Raw genomic sequence first — 20,948 nt, 5'->3', positions numbered from 1 at the left:
AAAGGAAAATGTACGCTCACCACGCTGCACCTTGGTCCAGTTCCTTCAATAGCCATGACATACAGAACAAAGTATTCTGTGTGTTTTATGATGTCACAGGTGATGCTACAGTCCTTTTTTTCCACAGTGAGAAGCACAGTGAGATGAGAAAATTCCATGATAATATAATATCATGATTTATGCCATTAAGTAGATGCTTTTATCAAAAATGGCTTATAGTCATGCATGCATCATTTTTTTTGTATGAACCGCTAAACCAATTACTGCATGTAATATTTTTTGGAAAGGGTTACACACACGGAATGGTGCCAGCTAGAAGACGCAAAAAAGCACTCATGTACACACACACCACTGTAGCAGCAGCTTGTCCGCCCCCATATTCAGTGGCAATTCACTATCATCAGTCTTTTTCTCCCTGCCCAATCCATTCCTAATATGCTGCGGTTGAGAGAGCACCTTAGGTCACCATTTTTAACAATGCAAATAAGCAACTTGTATCAAACACCCGATACTGTCCATTTTGTTGAGGCATTTGTTTCAAATCCTTTCATTTTTCAATATCAATGAAAGGTAGGCAATAATATTAAACTTTAGAGTGATGCACATCTATGCTGTTTTGCTGTCACCGGGAGCACACTGCCTGTCCTCCAGGACACCTACACCACCCGATGTCACAGGAAGGCCAAAAAGATCAACAAAGACATCAACCACCCGAGCCACTGCCTGTTCATCCCGATATCATCCAGAAGGCGAGGTCAGTACAGGTGCATCAAAGCTGGGACCGAGAGACTGAAAAACAGCTTCTATCGCAAGGCCATCAGACTGTTAAATAGCCATTACTAGCCAGCTACCACCCGGTTACTCAATCCTGCACCTTTGAGGCTGCTTCCCCTATATACATAGACATGGAATCACTGGACACTTTAATAATGGAAGACTAGTCACTTTAATAATGTTTACATACTGCCTTACTCATTTCATATGTATATATGGTGGCAGGTAGCCTAGTGGTTAGAGCGTTGGGCCAGTAACTGAAAGGTTGCTAGATCAAATCCCCGAGCTGACAAAGTACAAATCTGTCATTCTGCCCCTGAACAAGGCAGTTAACCCACTGTTCCTACACCATCATTGTAAATAATAATTTGTTCTAAACTGACTTGCCTAGTTAAATAAAAAATCATATGAAGAAAATATTTATATTTTATTCAGCTTTGTTCAAATGCATTCTTCATATTATAAAATAATATAAAATAACGCCACAGCCTTATAAGTAAATCTTGTCTGCTAAATGAACTAGTGAAGCCCACAGCCATTTGGCACAGCCAGATCAGGACCTAACATAAGGATAACTCAGAGTATGCTATTCTGTTCTTCTGAAATAGACTACATTTTCTTCATATCATGCTTCTTTAGAGCGGTCTAAAATAAACTATGTATTTATTGTGAAGGTGTAGGCTATATAACCTGGTTTCAAGAAACAAATAGAGCAACACCTCCCGGCACAACGCCTCTCCCCCATGTGACCTACTAGTTGTGTGTATGTACTGACATGTATGTGTAACTGATATATAAACACAAACTACATGTTCATGTTTTTAAATGTAGGTAAATTGTAGTCTTTTGTCTGTAATGTATTTTTGGTTATATGTCGGATCTCACTAAGACTAGAGGTTGCTATTGTATTGGCGTCAGCTAATGGGGATCCTAATAAATAAAGTCACTCGCTCAAAGATCAAATCTGCCTGCGGCTGAATCTAGTTGGTGATCTCTGGCCTAGTGGGATGGGACTGATCCATCAGTAATCCATCAGTGTGCCATTCGTTAGTATCTGTAGTCCAGGGACAGGGACACTGCAGGGTGCATCATCGGTATGCATACATTAAGAAGTATGACTGCTGATACACCATTCCATTTTTGTTTCAATAATAATCTCAGCATTCATTCAAATTAAGCAATAATTCAATCGAGATTCGGAACACTGGCACAACAATGGCCACAAAGCAACTGGTCCCTGTGGATATGGCAAATATTTTTCTATGGAATGTTCTTTGCCAGAAGGGGTGGGGAAGAGGGGAAGAGAAAAGAAGACAGGGAAAAAGAGTGACTCTCCCCATAACTGGGCAAAATCTCCAGACATGCATTGACTCAGACCCTGAAAAGAGTTCACGTCGCTGGGCTAACCATGGCAAACAGGCGGCAAACTCTGCAGTACCATATCCGTGTACGCACAAACCAGTCACAGGGAAGGTAAGCAGGTTGGGGATTGCTCTCTTTCAGCTCTTCCAATGCAAGGGGGAGAGTGGTGCAAGGCCCCTTTTGTGGCTGAGAAAGACTCTAGCCTCATTAGAAATGATCGCATGCATTATTATGCTTTGTATTCAAGCTGTCAGAGGGCATCAGGCAGAGTGTTTCTCAGCACTTTCCGAAGAAGAATAGAAAGGCTTGGCGATACAACCGCTTTTAGCCTACTGCAGTATCCCTCCTCAATTCAGGAAAGATAGCCCCTACATGGTAACATTCATACAATTGGAAAGAGACGTTCAGAAAGAGGCACAACAAAAAATCTGCCACCTGTGTAGCTGGCTACACTCCAACCAATACTTTTGCGACCTCCCTTTTCCCACTCTCCCTCTCCCTCTCTATCTCTTTCTCTCTCACACACACACACACACACACACATGTGCAAGCACCGGAAAACTTGTCGTTTCCTTACCTTCGCAGCACTTGTTCCCAGTGCACAGTAACATGCAAAAAACATTGCAGTGCACCAGGAGCATAAGGCTGACGATGTGATGGCTGAGCTTCTTTTAAGAAGGAAAAAAAATAAAGGCGAGAGAGCACCAAAATACCAGGTCAGAGAAATGTTACATCACTGAGCGAGGTCTACGCTGCTTTAGTGCGTGGGATACCGTACTGATCCCTTGCTTGGGCGACTTTTTACACAGACACATTGTGGGCAAGGAAGGAGGCAATGCTACATCAAACACTCCAGCTGACAGGCAGGCGGGATTCAGCTGCCTAGAGTAAGCGAGTAAAAGAGAGAGAGAGGAGAGCGAGAGGAGAGAGAGTGTTATGTATATGAGCTACATGTACGCGTGTGTGTGTGTGTGTGTGTGTGTGTGTGTGTGTGTGTGTGTGTGTGTGTGTGTGTGTGTGTGTGTGTGTGTGTGTGTGTGTGTGTGTGTGTGTGTGTGTGTGTGTGTAGATGGGAGAAGGAAGGAGGCAGGAGGATGGAGGAAGAAAGAAGGAAGGAAGAAGAGGGAAAGAGAGAGAAGGAAGAGGAAGATGAGTTCTGCTTGTTGTGACGGAGTGTGATCACCTTATGCAAGATTAATCAAAACCTAAATTAGACGCAGAGAAAGGAAGAGGGCGTGGCGGGGGTGGGAGAGAGATGTGGTGGAGGACAACTTGCTCTTGGGAAAAGCGGACCTATCTCCAGCTCCAAACTCGGCAGCAGAAAAATCTTAGTAGCTTCATAGTGATGAGGTGGAGTAAAACCTTACTACTCCACTACAGGTTCCTTTCTGTCAGATTGGAAACACTTTACTTTTTAGCATTAACAGCAGGTGGTTCTGGAAACATACCACAGGGACAAAAAGCATTGCAGCGCACAAGGAGCATAAGACTGACGATGTGATGGCTGTAGGTGGGCTTGAGGTCCACTAGGGGGCACAAACCAAGCTCTCACTCTAGCTTTCACAACTACTGATTCAAAACTGTAAGGGACACTGGTAATAGATAAACAGCTGCTCTGCGTCAAATAACAGATTGTAAGATTTAAAAAAAAATATTCCTGATAGCAAGACCAAGCAACTTAACACATTGTCTATGAAGTTAATATCATATCCCCAAGTTTGGAGACTGAGCAAGTTCTGTCTCTCCCCCAATATAATATATAATATATTATATCCATATTTTGAGCAGTGGAGGGCCAATTATGTGGCGATTTGGGTTCCAGGCCGGATGTGGCATGTAAATGCTTGATGCTCTTCATTCGTATGCATCCTGCCTCAGAGTGTAGAAAGTGGTGGTATGTGAGCAGGCATGAGGCAGAATGCAGTGGGAGGTATCAAAGATGCTTTATAGAATATATTTTTGGTGCCAGACTCCCTGTTACCGTGGTAACTCGCTGTTCGGCAGTTAGCTGCTTTACAGTGCAACGGACGAGACAGATCTCCCTTCGTTTTTCGGAGCAATAGGAAGCAAACTGAGATGAGTGGAAAGAGAAAGAGAGAGTGAGGGCGGGCGAGCGGGAGAGAGGGGGACAGAGGAGTGGGGGAGAGTGTGTGGGGGAGAAACGAGGAGGTTGCGAGAAAAGGAAGAGGAGGAAAACTTGGGGTGGTTGGTTGGTGCACGACAAGAGATGAGACTGCTAGGATGCATTACAGTACATGTGCAACAATGTGTTAACACCACAAGAGATGAGACTGCTAGGATGCATTACAGTACGTGTGCAACAATGTGTTAAGACCACAAGAGATGAGACTGCTAGGATGCATTACAGTACATGTGCAACAATGTGTTAAGACCACAAGAGATGAGACTGCTAGGATGCATTACAGTACATGTGCAACAATGTGTTAACACCACAAGAGATGAGACTGCTAGGATGCATTACAGTACGTGTGCAACAATGTGTTAACACCACAAGAAAGATGTGTTAATAATACTACAGTCAAAAATAGCAATAGCTAATGCTCATGTGTCACATGTATTTACTTTACTATAGTCAGACAGAGAGGGAGACAGGAAGAATGTGACAGATTCTATCTTCTGCCAAACCCAGCAAACTATTTCCGGTTACCTCTGCATCCCAGAACACACACCTTCTGGGAGGGTTAAAATGGAAAAGTTTTCTAAAAGTTCAGGCTAACCTTCCATCATGGGTACCATTAGGCTAACCTTCCATCATGGGTACCATTAGGCTAACCTTCCATCATGGGTACCATTAGGCTAACCTTCCATCATGGGTACCATTAGGCTAACCTTCCAGCATGGGTACCATTAGGCTAACCTTCCAGCATGGGTACCATTAGGCTAACCTTCCAGCATGGGTACCATTAGGCTAACATTCCAGCATGGGTACCATTAAGCTAACCTTCCAGCATGGGTACCATTAGGCTAACCTTCCATCATGGGTACCATTAGGCTAACCTTCCAGCATGGGTACCATTAGGCTAACCTTCCAGCATGGGTACCATTAGGCTAACCTTCCAGCATGGGTACCATTAGGCTAACCTTCCAGCATGGGTACCATTAGGCTAACCTTCCAGCATGGGTACCATTAGGCTAACCTTCCAGCATGGGTACCATTAGGCTAACCTTCCAGCATAGGTATGGAACAGTTCCCTTCTCTTCAATGGCACCCTATTCCCTTTGGTCATAGCCACATATATTTTAATGCACTATATAAGGAATTGGGGGACGTGAAATGCTATCACTAGGGTAATGATGTTACATAAAATAAAAATGAAAATGTTGTGAGCAAGGAAACTGACGGGCATGACAAGCAATCCACACATTGACACAGATCCATTCTATTTGGGAGGAGGGAAAGTATGATAGTTAGAAATAGCCTAAATGGTCTGCAACAGAGCGATGAACCATACCGACCTTCTGTAACCTCTAAACCATGGGGCACTTTAAATAGTGCTGAGTCTGAGATGAAGTGCTATGGGTATCTGTGGTGCTTGCCCTGTGTGATACAGTATAGAGTGCATTGTGTGTTAATGGATGAAAAGCGAGTGTAATAAAATCCTAATCTTCACAAAACAAACGTGTGACTGGATCCATGCTGGCAGCACCGAGGAAGAACTGGCAAAGCAGCAGCAAAGCAAGTATAAATATATCTTCTCCCAGAGGCCCACTGAACGGATGAGTCACCCTCACACACACAGATACACATGTGCATACACTCTGACACACACATACACTTGCATGCCAACACATGCACACAACACACACACACAACACATACACACACACTCACACAGGTAGTATTAAAGGTCAGATGCAGGATGGTTTTTTCTGCATACCCAAACAATCTGCTCCATGTGGTCTAGGTAGAGTCATGCATTGAATCTCACCTACTACTGTGTGCGTGCGTGCGTGCATATGTGTATCTATGTGTTTTTTAGAGAGTGGTCACACTCCTAATCACACACAACATATGCATGCTTGCCTTATACTTAACACACGTCGGCATTAAAAATATAATATACTGCTATTATATAATACAGCCATTACTATTCCATACTACAACACTCTAGTGGAAGAGCTTAAGTACAGTATGGAGAGGTGGTTTAGGAATGAGTCCTCCTCCAGCATTATGACTCATAGGATTATCCCCATGCCCCACATAACTGCATGGGGATAATCAACTACCAGAGGATCTCTCTTCCTATTCCCCTAAGCCTATATCAATCAATGGTAACACTTTTTAGTAACCTTCATGAAAAAGTATTTACACATGCTTATAAATGCTTATAAACACTTTATAAAATATAGTAAATCTTTATGGAATGGAAGGCTTATAATGTTTATCAGGGGCGCAACTTTGGTTTGAGAAATGGGGGGGAGATAATTATTATTTATTTATTTTTTATTAAGTCGGATAAACACTCCAAACAGCCTACACGACCGCTCGGAGACATCCACATGGTCCAAAAGCACACCAGTGCCTCGTTTTGTATCACATTCCAATGATAAAACTGGGGGGGACAGTTAAGCTTTTGCCCAAAATGTTTATACAAGCTTATCAGTGTTTACAAATATATTCGTTAAAGAATTTTCCCTACATGGGCCAGCAATTTTTGAGAGAGAGAGAGAGATTCTTATTTTTAATGACAGCCTAGGAACAGTGGGCTAACAGGGGCAGTACGACAGATTTTTACCTTGTCAGCTCGGGGATTCGATCTTGATTCGATCTTGCAACCTTACTAGTCCAACGCTCTAACCACTAGGCTACCTGCCGCCCCAGGTAGCCTAGGGGTTAGATGTTTATAATAACTATTATGAATGAGCATTAATAAAGTGTTACCTAATCAATTAATCACTTCCCATTTCATGGGAAGACTGGTTTTGGTTTGTTCATGTCAGAGGATATCTATGGAAATTAAGATACAGTATGAGTTCAGGGTAAATTCCATCTCAGTTCATGTCAATTCAGGCACTTAATGGGGAAGTTACAGCAAATCATTTGACAGGACTAAACCCAAACCCAGGTTCAAAATGTGATACCTGTATGTTATTTGCCAATATTTCAATATGTAATATGTTGCAGTATTTGGATTAGGTTCAAAACTCTTGGCTATCAAGCGTAAGCAGCACTACTCTACAGATGAGTCCAAAGTCAATATTTAGCGTACACAACGCTAAAGAAGCTACTTTTCTATGCTCAACACTATATGAGTTCCTACTGTCAGATACGAGAGTCTAAAATGTTTAATCAATGTTTCCACAAGTGAGAGGCTCCCAGAGTTTGTGACCAACCTCTGGACAACTGCCTCTTTAGACAACTGTGCATTCAGTTGTTGTTTTGAAATATTTTCTATAAAGAATTGAACTGGATGATTGAGAGTGCAAGGAGAGGGTGAGTGAAACTGAGAGAATGGGAGAAAGAATGTGCCAGTCTGAATGACTCACCAGAGCACAGTGATTTCTCTAAAAGTCACTGAGGAACATGAAGTGAACAGAGGCAAAAGGGCAATGGGATACGGATACCACAGTCTCTCTCCCTAATAAAGCATTTTATTGCTCTCCATACTTTATTCTTCTCACTCCACTGGCTGCATGACAGACTTAATCCCCTGATATATCAAATTGGAGGTCCTCGCAGAGCTAATCCCTCTCTGTAGGCAGCCCCTCAAAGTGCTGACACTGTGGGAAGGGGGTGTGGGGGGGCAGGTGAGCCGTCTAGGGGGGTGGGGTTCAATCCACCCACCCACTCATGTCCCATAAAGTGAACTCCTCGGAAAGTTGGAGATTTGAGTAGGAAAGTGAAACAACTCAAATTGTGTTCCAACAGCACAATTGGTTGGAGTTGTGGTGGGTATCATTCTGTCATGGCTACATGTATTGGATAAAGACACACCATAACGGACATTGGACGTGCGCACATCACCTGCCAACATGTAGAATGTCCGGTAAATTAACAGAAAATGATGGCTGATGTTCTGTGGTCAGAGGCGATAGGACGGCCAAGCTCTGCTTTTAACCATTCAGCGGCACGGTGTGTTTTGTCATTAACTCTAAGGCCGGAATTCAATCCCTTCGCAGATTTGGACAATGCACCATTTAAAGGTCATTTCCGATTGAGCCAACATATGCAGCGTTTACCGTGAATGTGGTTTCAGCATTGCTTTTAAAACTAGATTGCTTCAACTCAAAGCAAGACTCTAAAAGCAGATCTGTGGCAAACATCCTACGTCAACTACTGTGACTTTTCAAAAGTCCATTCGATTTGTTCCCATTGAAGATGCTAATTGCTAGAACAGTCTACCTTGACACTCCTGCAGCTAGTCCCTCTAAATCATTACGATCAAGCACACAAACAACACACTGTGAAGCCTGTGCAATTTGCTTTGCTAAATGTTTCTTTTTACAGTCTGCTAGAACATGTCCTCCTAGAACACCCCGGAATATCAATGCTCTAGGTAGTTTGAGCTTTCCCACTAACCTGACACATTTTTTCTCCAGGGGTATTCAACTCTTACCCTACAAGGTCCAGAGCCTGCTGGTTTTCTGTTCTACCTAATAATTAATTGCACCCACCTGGTGTCCCAGGTCTAAATCAGTTCTTGACTAAAGGGGAACAATCAAAAAATGCAGTGGAACTGGCTTTAATGTCCAGAGATGATTTTGAGGGGTCTAAGGCCATCCCTCAACAAAAAATGCAAGAGAAATGTCAGAAAAGTTGCTCATAACCTGCATAACTTAGTGGCCCTCAACTATTATGTTTAATAATGTATGGTTTACAGTTACAGTACAGCAATATGACCAACACAAAACAAATGTGGTTTAAAAGCAGCAGCTTGCAGTGAGCACAGCTTAACTTCTGGACCATTTTAAGACATTGCTACATCCCATTTGATCTGGGTGGAATCTCAGCTCTGTGAGAATGCTCCTGACAGTGTCACTGCAGGCCTTCGCTGAAGCTCATCTCTTCGGACATAGCCAAATCCAGGGTCGCCAGCGGTTGCTGCTCTCGCCTTGCTTCCAAACATATCCCCTTACACACACCATCGTCAGCCTGTGACACAAACCTGAACCTTTCTCTCCCCTAGATTTACACTAGGCTTAAGCCTGGAGGCAACATTTCCAGGTAAGGGGTTTAACTACTTCCTGAAATAGGAAAGTCACCACTTTGTAGCCCCACATCATTAGACCCGCCTTTGTCTCAGCCAGAGGGGATACGTTTAAAATACCTCTGTATCCAGCTCTCGTTTAGTCCTAGAGTTTGATGAGTCTCTTTTGTTGTATGCAGAACTGACACAGGGGAAAGGGTTTTCCAGTGAGCAAAACTGCTTCAAAAGAACTGCCTGGGTTTATTGTACATGGATGCTCAGATAAAGGAAACACACATCATTTCTCCTCACCCTGGAACTTCATTTATCCATTGATGCCATTGGTCGGCCACTGAACAGGTTTCCAAGGGCTAAGTCAGTCACTGATGAAAAGGTCAGGATCAAAAGAAGCAGCCACTGAAGCCCTGGAGGACTGTAACTGAGAATACCTGCCCTACAGGGATAAAGGCAGTGTGTGCCTGTGGTGTCGTGTGCCCTGGACATAATTTCATCTTGAGATCAGCTTGGTGTAGGGTTGCAAAGGAAGGTAATATTACCGGTAACTTTCGAAATTGACTAGTAAACTACCGGAATATTGGAAACGTTCAAGGATTTTAGGTAATTTGCATAACAGCTCAGGTTGGTGTAAGGAGGTTATTGAACCAATTGCTCTCTCTCCATCCATCCCTCAAACTAAATTTTGGCAATTCCCGGCTGAATCTGGATTCGTCATTGGCCCGACCAGCTATCACTCTACGTTTGCGCGTGCGATCAGGACCATTAATGGCACTGGTGTAAATTGCTAGTCTGGGGACTTCATCCTGTCTCGTATGTATTTAAATTCACTTTTAGATCTTGGCATTACTGATAATGAATGTTACACTGCCAACAGAACCTGCCATACAAAAGAGTCCTTCTTCTTTCATGTACAATACGTTACGCTGTAAATCTGGTCTACCACAACCTTAGAGCCATTAGAATAGAACATTGAAATAAAGTGTAACATAATAAAACCACATGAGCTCCTGTTACACACATGACCCGTTGTTGCCCATGCTACTGTACGTTCCACCAAGCCCTCACATGGAGAGGCGTCCTCTGCATTTACAGCCCCACCTAGAGAATGGATGGTCCATCTAAAAAAAAAAGTGACTTTGTGGAAAATCAAAACACTATAGTGTAGGAGGGCTCTCTTCCTCTCCCTCTCACTATTTCTCTGTTACAGCTATGCCCTCAATGTGCCTCACTATCATTACATAATACTCCTGTGGAATGAAAATTACATATCATTACGCTGCATATGCTATGCTTAAAACTGGAGAGGGTGTTGTGGCCGATGTGGAATCCCTAGCCATTGTGTGCTAGTAGCAACCATTACTTTGGGGTTAGCTCAATAACCAAACACAGAGAAGCCAACATTGTCTGAATTAGTATTCTGTCCATTCATGTTGCAAAACTGAAGCAGCTTCTTCATACCCCTTGGCTATGGCAGTCCAAAGTTTGCGGCCATTGTAAACAAATCTGTGATTGTCATGCAAATCGGTTCTCACACGACAAGTCGGATAACAATGGAAAAAGCCAAATGGATAACATTTCCAATAGTTAGGGAATCTCATTGCACTGCGAGGAGAGTTGAACTGACTCCCCACACAATCAGTTATCAGATTCAAAAATCAGCAGTCCCTCGCACTCGTCTTCACACACAAAGAATGAAATAAACCAAATGCCAACCCACCTCTGCCATGATCACAAGCAGCACAGCAAGCTAACACCATTAGGGAATTAGGTGTTCCGTAACAAAACGTTCCGTCATTTTCTTTTTAAGGAGTCAGCGTGACAAAACAGGAATAGAGAATAAGAGATTCAGGAAATAGCGCTAGCTAGCAAAACAGAGAGTAGAAATATGGGGCTTGGAGTCTAATGGTTGAGATGGGGGGGAGGGGGCTTCTGTTGTTTCGATCTGGGACTCCCAGCGGTTCCCCAGGCCTCACTGTCTCAGACCCAAGAAAAATATCAGACTCTCTGTTTCCCAGTCACAGAGTCCACTGTCTGACGCCATGCCAGGCTGCACAGTGAGCTACAAATATTACACTTGTATATTTCAATGAAATGCTGTGGATGTACAGTAAGAGCACAACTCAAAACCAGGAAGTGGGCTCACAAAATAATTCAGAAATCTTCCCATGTAGCAAGAAAGACGGTGTACATTTAAATGTATAAGTTTCACACTGCAAACATAGTTGTTTTTCCCAGAAGGTTAGTTTTGTAAAAGATTGCAGTCAAGCTGGTCAATGACGACAGAAAAAACACTGGGGCTGTATTGTATGGCTCAATTTCTATTGGAATTGGTTGTTTTGCGTATTTGTAGGCATTTTCATTGATGTACAGTATGCACAACTACACATTGTGTGATAAATAAGGAATTTCAATTGAAATATGTAGTATATTAAACTAAACTACGCAATTATTGTTATCATTTTCAATTGTGTGCATACTTTCCTGTGACAATCACTTTGCACCAGAATCACTGTTCTATCATGCATGATACATATGCTATTTCTAGCACAGCAGCCTGAATATAATTCAAATGTCAACTCCTCAGACTCAATACTTCAGTATCTAGAGCGAGACTGTCAAGAAAGCTAACAAGCCTCTCTCTCTCTCATTTCATATTCGCAACAAGTTCTCACAGCCTCACCGCAGAATTAGACGTTTATCCATGTTTCTCCGAACATTAAATTACGATGTTGCTCCAAACGTCAAATTTAGAAGGTTACGGGTGGGGGTTAAGGTTTGAGATAGGGTACATTTTTGTACATATTTTTTATTTGAATAATAATAATAACCTCAGGACATGGATAGACATCCAATTTTGAAGTCACTCTTTCGGACGCACAGGAGGAATTACATTATTTTTGCTTTGCCTAACACGGTAAACTGATCACAGTAATGGTTTTGAGTGAATGAGTACATTGTAATGAAAACCCTTCTGACACCTACATGCTGAAGGCAGTGTACGCCACAGTGCAGTACAGTGTTCTTCATCATGAATTTAACATGGCATGGAAACAAACATAAATATTTCACTAGGCTTTCAGAAAGGGAATTAACATTATCATCATCCTGGAGCTGCTGGGTCATGTTCATTAGGGCACACAAAATAAAACATTTTAAAACACTTTGCAATGGGGAAAAAATAACATGTTTTATTGGACAAGCCGAGGTAGTCCCTCCCTGTTTCAGTCTGTTTTCTTCCTTTTGGTATCGAATGAACAGGACCTTGATGTTACTTGTCATCGGAGAAGGAGGGAAAAGCAGTGAAAGAGTGGTTATTATGGGAGAGAGTACTTCTTTTGAGACTTCCTTGTATTCAATGATTAGTCATTACAATTCAGTCAAACTTAACATTTTATGAGAACAACTGTAAAGCAGGTGCTCCGGGATTACTGTTTGCCTTGGTACTGATCTAGGATATCAGATCTGGGATCTCCCAATCATAACCTTAACCATTTGTCTAGGGGAAACATTAGCCTACACCAACCCTGGACTAGTATTCCTTTCTGCCCAACAACAAACCTTGACTATCACTTTCACACAACTTCTGCCAAGACAAAATTATCAAAAGACAAAAACCATTAACACAGAAGTAAAAAAAGTTCTCATTTGTCAGACCGATTATTTGATCAGTCTGGTTTATTACAACAAACCAGAAAGAAAGAGGATGTGCATGCTCTAAATAACCAAAGTGATCTTGTACTAATTGTGGACAGCTGGGATAGAGAGGCTTCCCCTGAAATGAATCCAGATGCAGCCCAGCTCTGCTCTACACTATTGTTTAGCTCCTGATCAATAAGGATCTTCCGGACCTCACAGCTTTCAAAGAGGCTCATTAGCACTCTGATTGGAGCAGCGGAGGGCTGCCTGAAGTTTCCATCAAGTTCTAGAAGAGTGACATCTCAATAGAGGAGCTGTCACTCCCAAGTGGGCTTTAAGCCTGTTAACCATTCAAGACTGCTGCGCATGAGCGCACACACACACACACACACACACACACAAACACACTCGTTGAGCAGACAGTGTGAAATATGCAGAGAAACCAATGCTGGAGCACACACACACAGACATAGCTTCTTCCCTCCCGTTCTCGCTGCATCCCTCTCTCGTTTTCTCTCCCTCTCTCATTCTGTCGCTCTCACTGCTGTTCTTACCTTAGTTGTGACAATGCAAAGACAATCCATTGCGGGCAGAAAAGCTCAACCTATGCATCACCACCACGAAATGTGTGAGATGGAAAGGAAGAAAAGAGGGGGTGGGGGAGAAGAGGAGTGAGCTGCCACGGGAGAGACGGCACACAGATAGCCACTACTGGAAGTGGGGCCCCTCTGAGAAACTGGAGTCCTCCTCCACAATGCTGAAGGCATTCATGATCCTAATGCAATCTTAAAGTCCAGCACACGTCATCTGCCGTACAAACGCACGAGTTCTGCTGGAAAGCGAGCCACAGGCTTGGCCCCCTCCAACCTGAGAACCTTCTCCCTCTCCTCTCATCTCCTCTCCTCCTCTGCTTTCCAGCCGACAACTGAGCGACAGAGTGGAAGGAGACGAGAGCGGAGGAAAGAGTCGTGGTGGGGATGCTGATGCACAGTTGAGACGGAGCAGCAGCTAAGTGGAAAGAATAAGGTTCCCCAGCTGTTTCTGACTTTTGACTGACTGACTGACTGACTGACTGAGTGAACGGATGAACGGATGAATGGATGAAAGAAAGGAGCTATGTAACAATGTGTACCTATAGTAGTTCTGAACAGGGTTATAATAACTCATGTTTTTACAATGGTATAGGATAATCTACTGTGAAGTGTGACCAAGTATTTCAGTACGTGTGTGTGGGTGTGTGTCTGTCTATGTGTGGGTGTGTGTCTGTCTGTGTGTGGATGTACATCTGTCTGTGTGTGGGTATGTGCGTCTGTCTGTGTGTGGGTATGTGCGTCTGTCTGTGTGTGGGTATGTGCGTCTGTCTGTGTGTGGGTATGTGCGTCTGTCTGTGTGTGGGTATGTGCGTCTGTCTGTGTGTGGGTATGTGCGTCTGTCTGTGTGTGGTTATGTGCGTCTGTCTGTGTGTGGGTATGTGCGTCTGTCTGTGTGTGGGTATGTGCGTCTGTCTGTGTGTGGTTATGTGCGTCTGTCTGTGTGTGGGTATGTGCGTCTGTCTGTGTGTGGGTATGTGCGTCTGTCTGTGTGTGGGTATGTGTGTCTGTCTGTGTGTGGGTATGTGCGTCTGTCTGTGTGTGGGTATGTGCGTCTGTCTGTGTGTGGGTATGTGCGTCTGTCTGTGTGTGGTTATGTGCGTCTGTCTGTGTGTGGGTATGTGCGTCTGTCTGTGTGTGGGTATGTGTGTCTGTCTGTGTGTGGTTATGTGCGTCTGTCTGTGTGTGGGTATGTGTGTCTGTCTGTGTGTGGTTATGTGCGTCTGTCTGTGTGTGGGTATGTGCGTCTGTCTGTGTGTGGGTATGTGCGTGTGTGCACATCCGTGTGTGTGTGTCTTTTAAAATGTGGCTCTTCAATTACATTCCAGTTGAGCAGGTCAGTTTATGTGATTCACAATGAATGTTTGGAGGCAGAGATTTCATGAAAGAAAGGGCAAAGTTTTGATCTAAAAACAGTCCTTAAAACAAAGCTAGCTAGACATACTACAACAAATTATATTTCCTTGATATTTTGTACAGTTTGCTTTTTCAACAGCTGTGTATCTATAGGCTGCTGAGAGTGACAAGTGAGTTTATAAGTGAGTATACACTAGCTAGCAAGCTGGCTAGAGTTTAGCACGAATGCACCTCAAAGACAACGCTAGCAAGCTACTGTAGAAAGCACATTTAGCCTGGATATGCTGTAAGTTCTAGTGTAGCTAACATTGCACAGTGACAAGTTGAGAACAATGAAATCAACAGGAAAATACTGTTTCAAACCTCAATCCAAAGCGGATTGACCGACAAACGCATTGCTCTTGTCTTGAATGAATGCGATCTCTACGAACACCGGGGAAATTCCTTTTAAAACAGTGGTTCCCAACCAGAGGTACTAGGACACAGGGGTACTTGAGAAGACTCATGAGACCATAGGCTGACTGGTAAAATGCACGAGGGGGTACTTCAGGGGTACTCTGGGCACAGTAAAATGCAGTTGGTGGTACAGTAACAGAAAAAGGTTGGAAACCACTACTTAAAAAGGTGCATTGTCAGTATTTCAGTGTGTAGCGCTAGAACCATAAATAATATATAGTGGTTCTATATCTATGTCTAGAACACGCTTTGAATGAATTCTGGCCTTAGTTATTGGACTGCTCGATCCTGAAGTGCTTTCCCTTTGGAACCACAAACCATACCAGACGTCAAGCCTTTCTGTTGTGGTCTGGTACCATGAGACTATGATGAATAACCTTGAACCTCCCTGTTTGTGCCAAGAGCTAAGGCCTAGACTTTAGCTCAGTGTGCTAACGTGATATTGAAAACATACAGCAATGTTTGACTTAGACATTTATTTTGCAGAGACAAATCTTAAATAGCCCATTATGGATCAATTATAATTTTTTTATTGCTTCACTGTTTAGGCGTGTTATTGTAAACTATAAAACACTACTCTATTTATGGTAATACAACACTCTGTTTATATATTTAACCAAGATCACATTGTTCAAGATCACATTGTTCTAGATCACATTGTTCAAGATCACATTGTTCTAGATCACATTGTTCAAGATCACATTGTTCTAGATCACATTGTTCTAGATCACATTGTTCAAGATCACATTGTTCTGGAACTGCAGCTGAAAGTGATAAGAGTGTGAAATGCATCCCAACAGGGATTCAGCTCATCTCCCCCCACACTGCAATAAGTTGTTGAGCTAAGCAGAAGATACACAGCCATCCCCCTTCAGGTCTCAGGGTGACATGCCATTACACTTTGGCCAAAACGAAGGTCACATCCTAATAGCAACAAATCAATATCGAGTCAAAGGTCAAACACAAACATAGACACACAGACCCTGGGGAGCCAGGTCAAACATGTGGTCACAGCACACTGACTAACAGCATTTGTTTTTCCTAATAAGCAGCATAATGGCTGCCCACAGTGGATACCAGGGACAGACTGGGACCAAAAATCAGCCAGGCATTTCTAACACACCGGACCTTTTTTTGCTTTGAGGCCCACACATTGGCTGTCCATGATGGAGACCCAATAACTCTTGAGTTATGAAACACTTTTCTCATCAAACCAGGAGAAGAATCTGATGTGTTGTGGTGGTCATGTTGACTTCAATACCGGTACTCACTATTGCAACTCTTATGACATATTCATATTAACTAGCCAGACAGTCACCAAGAAAATGCATGGCCTTTACATAATATAATAGTTAATAATAATATGAATAATAATAATATGAATAATATAATATGCCATCCTCTTATTCTTATCCGTATTTTTGGAAACTGAGCTGTTGGTTAGGGGCTCGTCAGTAAGCATTTCACTGTAAGGTAGACAGACACCTGTTGTATTCAGCGCATGTGACTCATACAATTTGATTTGATTTAATACATAATTCACAAGTGACAGGCTAATATTGTCACCCATCAGACTATTCTCAAATTAATCTGGTCTTTACATATACTAAATAATATATGTGTGAAATTTGTTTTGATTTAGAATGGACCATTATCATACACCTGTCTCGAAACAGGGGCAGCGGGAAAAAATACATGTCATCTATGCACTTAAATAGTGAATGGAGGATGATTTTTCCATGGTTTATTTTCATGCCAACCAGGTAGGCTATACTCCTGTTGTAAAGATAAATAATATGCTTAATATTAGGAAAGTTGATAAATAATTATAGGGCATAAGGAGACAATTACTTTTTCCCACAGGGGCGTTGGGTGTTGCATAACTTTGTTAATTAAATAAATAAAATAAGAATACTTTTTTTGGTTATTTGTTTATGAAATAAATAAAATAAGTATGTAATTGTTGTGTTATTTGTTCACTCAGGTTTCCTTTATCTAATATTAGGTTTTGATTGAATATCTGATAACATTCCATATCAAAAATATGCAAAAGTTGAGAAAATTATAAAGGGGGAAAATACTTTTTCACAGCACTGTACATACATTATTAATATTAAATATTATTACATGATTTTAGAGGAATTGCAGCTCCAGAAATACTTTAATCAACATGCGATAAGGCCCAAGAGCTTTGCTAACAAACCAAATGCAGACAAATTAGCAAACTATGTCTACTCCTAGTTAGAAAATATTTGAATCATTGGATTACTTCAAACAATCAAACACATGTTACTTGGTCAGAAGTGAGCCCATTGACACTGCTTTGGACATGAGAGGACTAACAGCCACCGGGTGCGATAAGGTTAAAGAGTAGTGTTGTTGTAATGATACAATACCAGATTTTCCTTGGTAAAAAGGAAAACACGAAGCAGACTTCACTCTTTAAAACCTACTTTTGTAGAATAGTGTGTGTTATTTGTTAAATAAACAAATATGACTGACTCTGGGTGAAGTCTGCTTCATGTTTCCTTTCCTTCCTTACTTCCTACAGATGTAGGATCTTAATTTGAGCCAGTTTGCTACAGCAGAAACATAATCCTGCAGCAACAGGAAATGTGAATTATTATGTGGATTATAATTAATGGACATTTTTGTAGGGGTTGATACATTTTATGTAAGGGAAAATCAAGTCTGAAATTACAATGTGGAAATTACAAGTTTCAGAAGCCTTTTAAAACCTCAAATACACTAAACGTTTTAAAGTTATCTTACAACAGCGTGATCAAATTAAGATCCTACATCTGTAGCATCGCTGTACTGGTATCGTGGTAACCCTATTACAGAGTTATCATTATTGTCTCTCTCTCATATTCAACTCTGGTGTTTACCTGCTGCCTGTAGAATGATTGGTCCTCTGATTGAAGTTCCTCACATAAGAGCACTTTGATTACCGCTTTCATTTTGTGGACATAGCAGCGCCCTCCACTCACAAATGCACTGACTATCTATTCACACACACACACAGCTCAGAGGGGGTGTTTACTAGGGCTAATCTTTTCAGCAGATGGGACTCAAGCTGGCTTCGCCTGATTAGATTACGTAGGGTGAACGATTTAACTTCCTTTGCTGCCTCTCATCGATAGGTATAGGTGAGGTATTGTGAATTCTGGATGTAACTGATACAGTGGATACATGCATACAGGAGTCAGGACATAAGAGAGACAGGTTTTTATTTAGTCTACATTAGTTTGACCTTGACCATGGCCTTTTCATGACATGGAGACAACGTCTGAAGTAGAATACATTTGAGATCAGGAATGGACAATAATAAGGGCCGAAGTGTGCAGGCTTTTGTTCCAGCCCAGCTGTAACATACCTATATGAAAAAGGTCTGCATGTCTATAAAGCACTGTGCGGAATTCATTCCAGATAGTAACTTTGAATCTCAAAAAAAAAAGAGTCTGTCCAAAAGGTAAAATAAGCAGTGCAACTCCAAACAGTGACATGGTACATCTCAAGCTGCTGTTACCTACGTTTCTATAGTTAGATGATATAATCACTTTATTCTGGTCTCAAGCTCTTAGACCATATCCCCCGCCCTTGTGCAGCGATAATCTCATGTACTTTGCTGAGCTTCTTGTTGTCCAGACTATGGAACTAGAGCTTCTGAATTTTAACAAATTGTACAGTAGCTGATTTGCACCTTTGCTCAGATCACTCCTGTGGCTTGTAAGATTTCTATTCATTTGTACTAATGCTTTATGACAAGGCTATTGGGTTATTTGTAATTTAAATTCACAACATGATTATGAAATATATATTGTTTAGATGAAATACAATTAAACGCACATTGCAATGCGATGAGTCGCCTTGAATATGTTCATCAAATAATTCTAACACACTTTCCCAATGAGCAGTATGTTTTAATGAATCATGGAAAGCTGGTTAGGTCTGAATGCCCTGATAAAAATACATGGAAATTGATTAGATAGGGTCTATAATCAGAGACTCTCTGTATCATGCTTGAACTTCCAAAGCTATGGGCAGAGTGTGTCTCACCAGAGTGATTGACTCTGTGAAGGTACTGGGGTTGGCTGTGTGGGCGAGAGGTGGCATTTACTGCTAGTGTCACTGCCTTACATACATAGGAAGGGAGAGATGGGGGTGAGGAAAGGTGCAGAATGGTGCATGAAGAGCGAGAAAGACAGAAAGAGGGAGAGGAGGGGCTTGAGAAACAGGAAGCAATCGTTAGCTAAGCTCCCCTATCTCTAGCAAGCTCTGTATCCAAACAATCATCTGTTCAGGACCCATACAACATGACTAAGCCTTGACAGATTTCTCATGCTACAGTACACACCTTCACTCCTCCGGCCACCTCTCTCTGTTCCGTGTTGTTTTTCTATTTCTCTAGTTCAGGGCTCCATTTTCTATTTTTCTTTTCTATCCGATTTCTATTAAATATATTAGGAATTTCATATTGCAATAAGAAACTACCAGAATTGACTATGGGAAAAAAATATTCTCTAATTCTATTTACAAGAATTCAAAGTGTGTCACATCTGAGAAGACTTGATAAAGTGGCTCGTGCGCTGCTCACACCGGCAAAAGGCTAGGCGTCCAGAGTAGCAACTAAAAACTGTTTTCCCATAGCCCCAGTGTATAGCTCTCCAGACGGTGATAAAAGCTCTGTGCCTTGAGCCTAGTAAACAAGTCTGTGTGTTTTCCCACACCTGGGGCTTCAAAGCCTGTCCATAATGCTGCCTCTTGGTACTGCCTAGAAAGCCATCAACAGTTTAAGTCAACATTCGGTGTTGTCTCCCTCATAAAGACCCCTCTGGCCCTGCAGTGGGGAAGCCACTGATGTTGAACCCTCTGGGTCTCCGAAACATTGCTGTTAACTGGCCATTTTTTAAACATGTGTTTAACCTATGCTGTTGACCTGAGAGATGATAGGTGAATAGATCCTGGATCACACTGACATTGCCAGCGCACCAGCCATCAAACAATGTTGAGAATATTCACTTTAACAACAAGAGGCCAGTAGCGTAGCATGACAGAATTAAAAAGAACATACACTAAATGTACAAAACATTAAGAACACCTGCTCTTTGACATGGACTGACCAGGTGAATCCAGGTCAAATCTATGATCCCTTATTGATGTCACTTCTTAAATACACTTCAATCAGTGTAGATGAAGGGGAGGAGATGGGTTAAAGAACGATTTTTAAGCCTTGAGACATGAATTGTGTATGTGTGGTAGGCAGAGAGGGGTGTCCACAGGGTACTGTGGAAGTAGGAAGTGAAAACTCATCCATATCTCGCTGTAATTTCAATGGGAGCTTGGTTGAAAATATACCAGCCTCAGAAAAAATCCAAACAGGAAGTGGAACTTCTCAGGTTTTTGCCTGCCATATGAGTTCTGTTATACTCGAAGACATAATTCAAACAGTTTTAGAAACTTCAGAGTGTTTTCTATCCAATACTAATAATAATATGCATATATTAGCAACTATGACTGAGGAGCAGGCCGTTTACTCTGGGCACCTCTGTGCACCTTTCATCCAAGCTACTCAATACTGCCCCTGCAGCCATAAGAAGTTAAGGTA

The sequence above is a fragment of the Salvelinus namaycush genome, chromosome 12 (assembly GCF_016432855.1).
Source record: "Salvelinus namaycush isolate Seneca chromosome 12, SaNama_1.0, whole genome shotgun sequence".
NCBI classification, from domain to species: domain Eukaryota; kingdom Metazoa; phylum Chordata; class Actinopteri; order Salmoniformes; family Salmonidae; genus Salvelinus; species Salvelinus namaycush.
The sequence above is the reverse complement of the archived record's forward strand: the minus strand, read 5'-3'. Positions refer to the sequence as shown.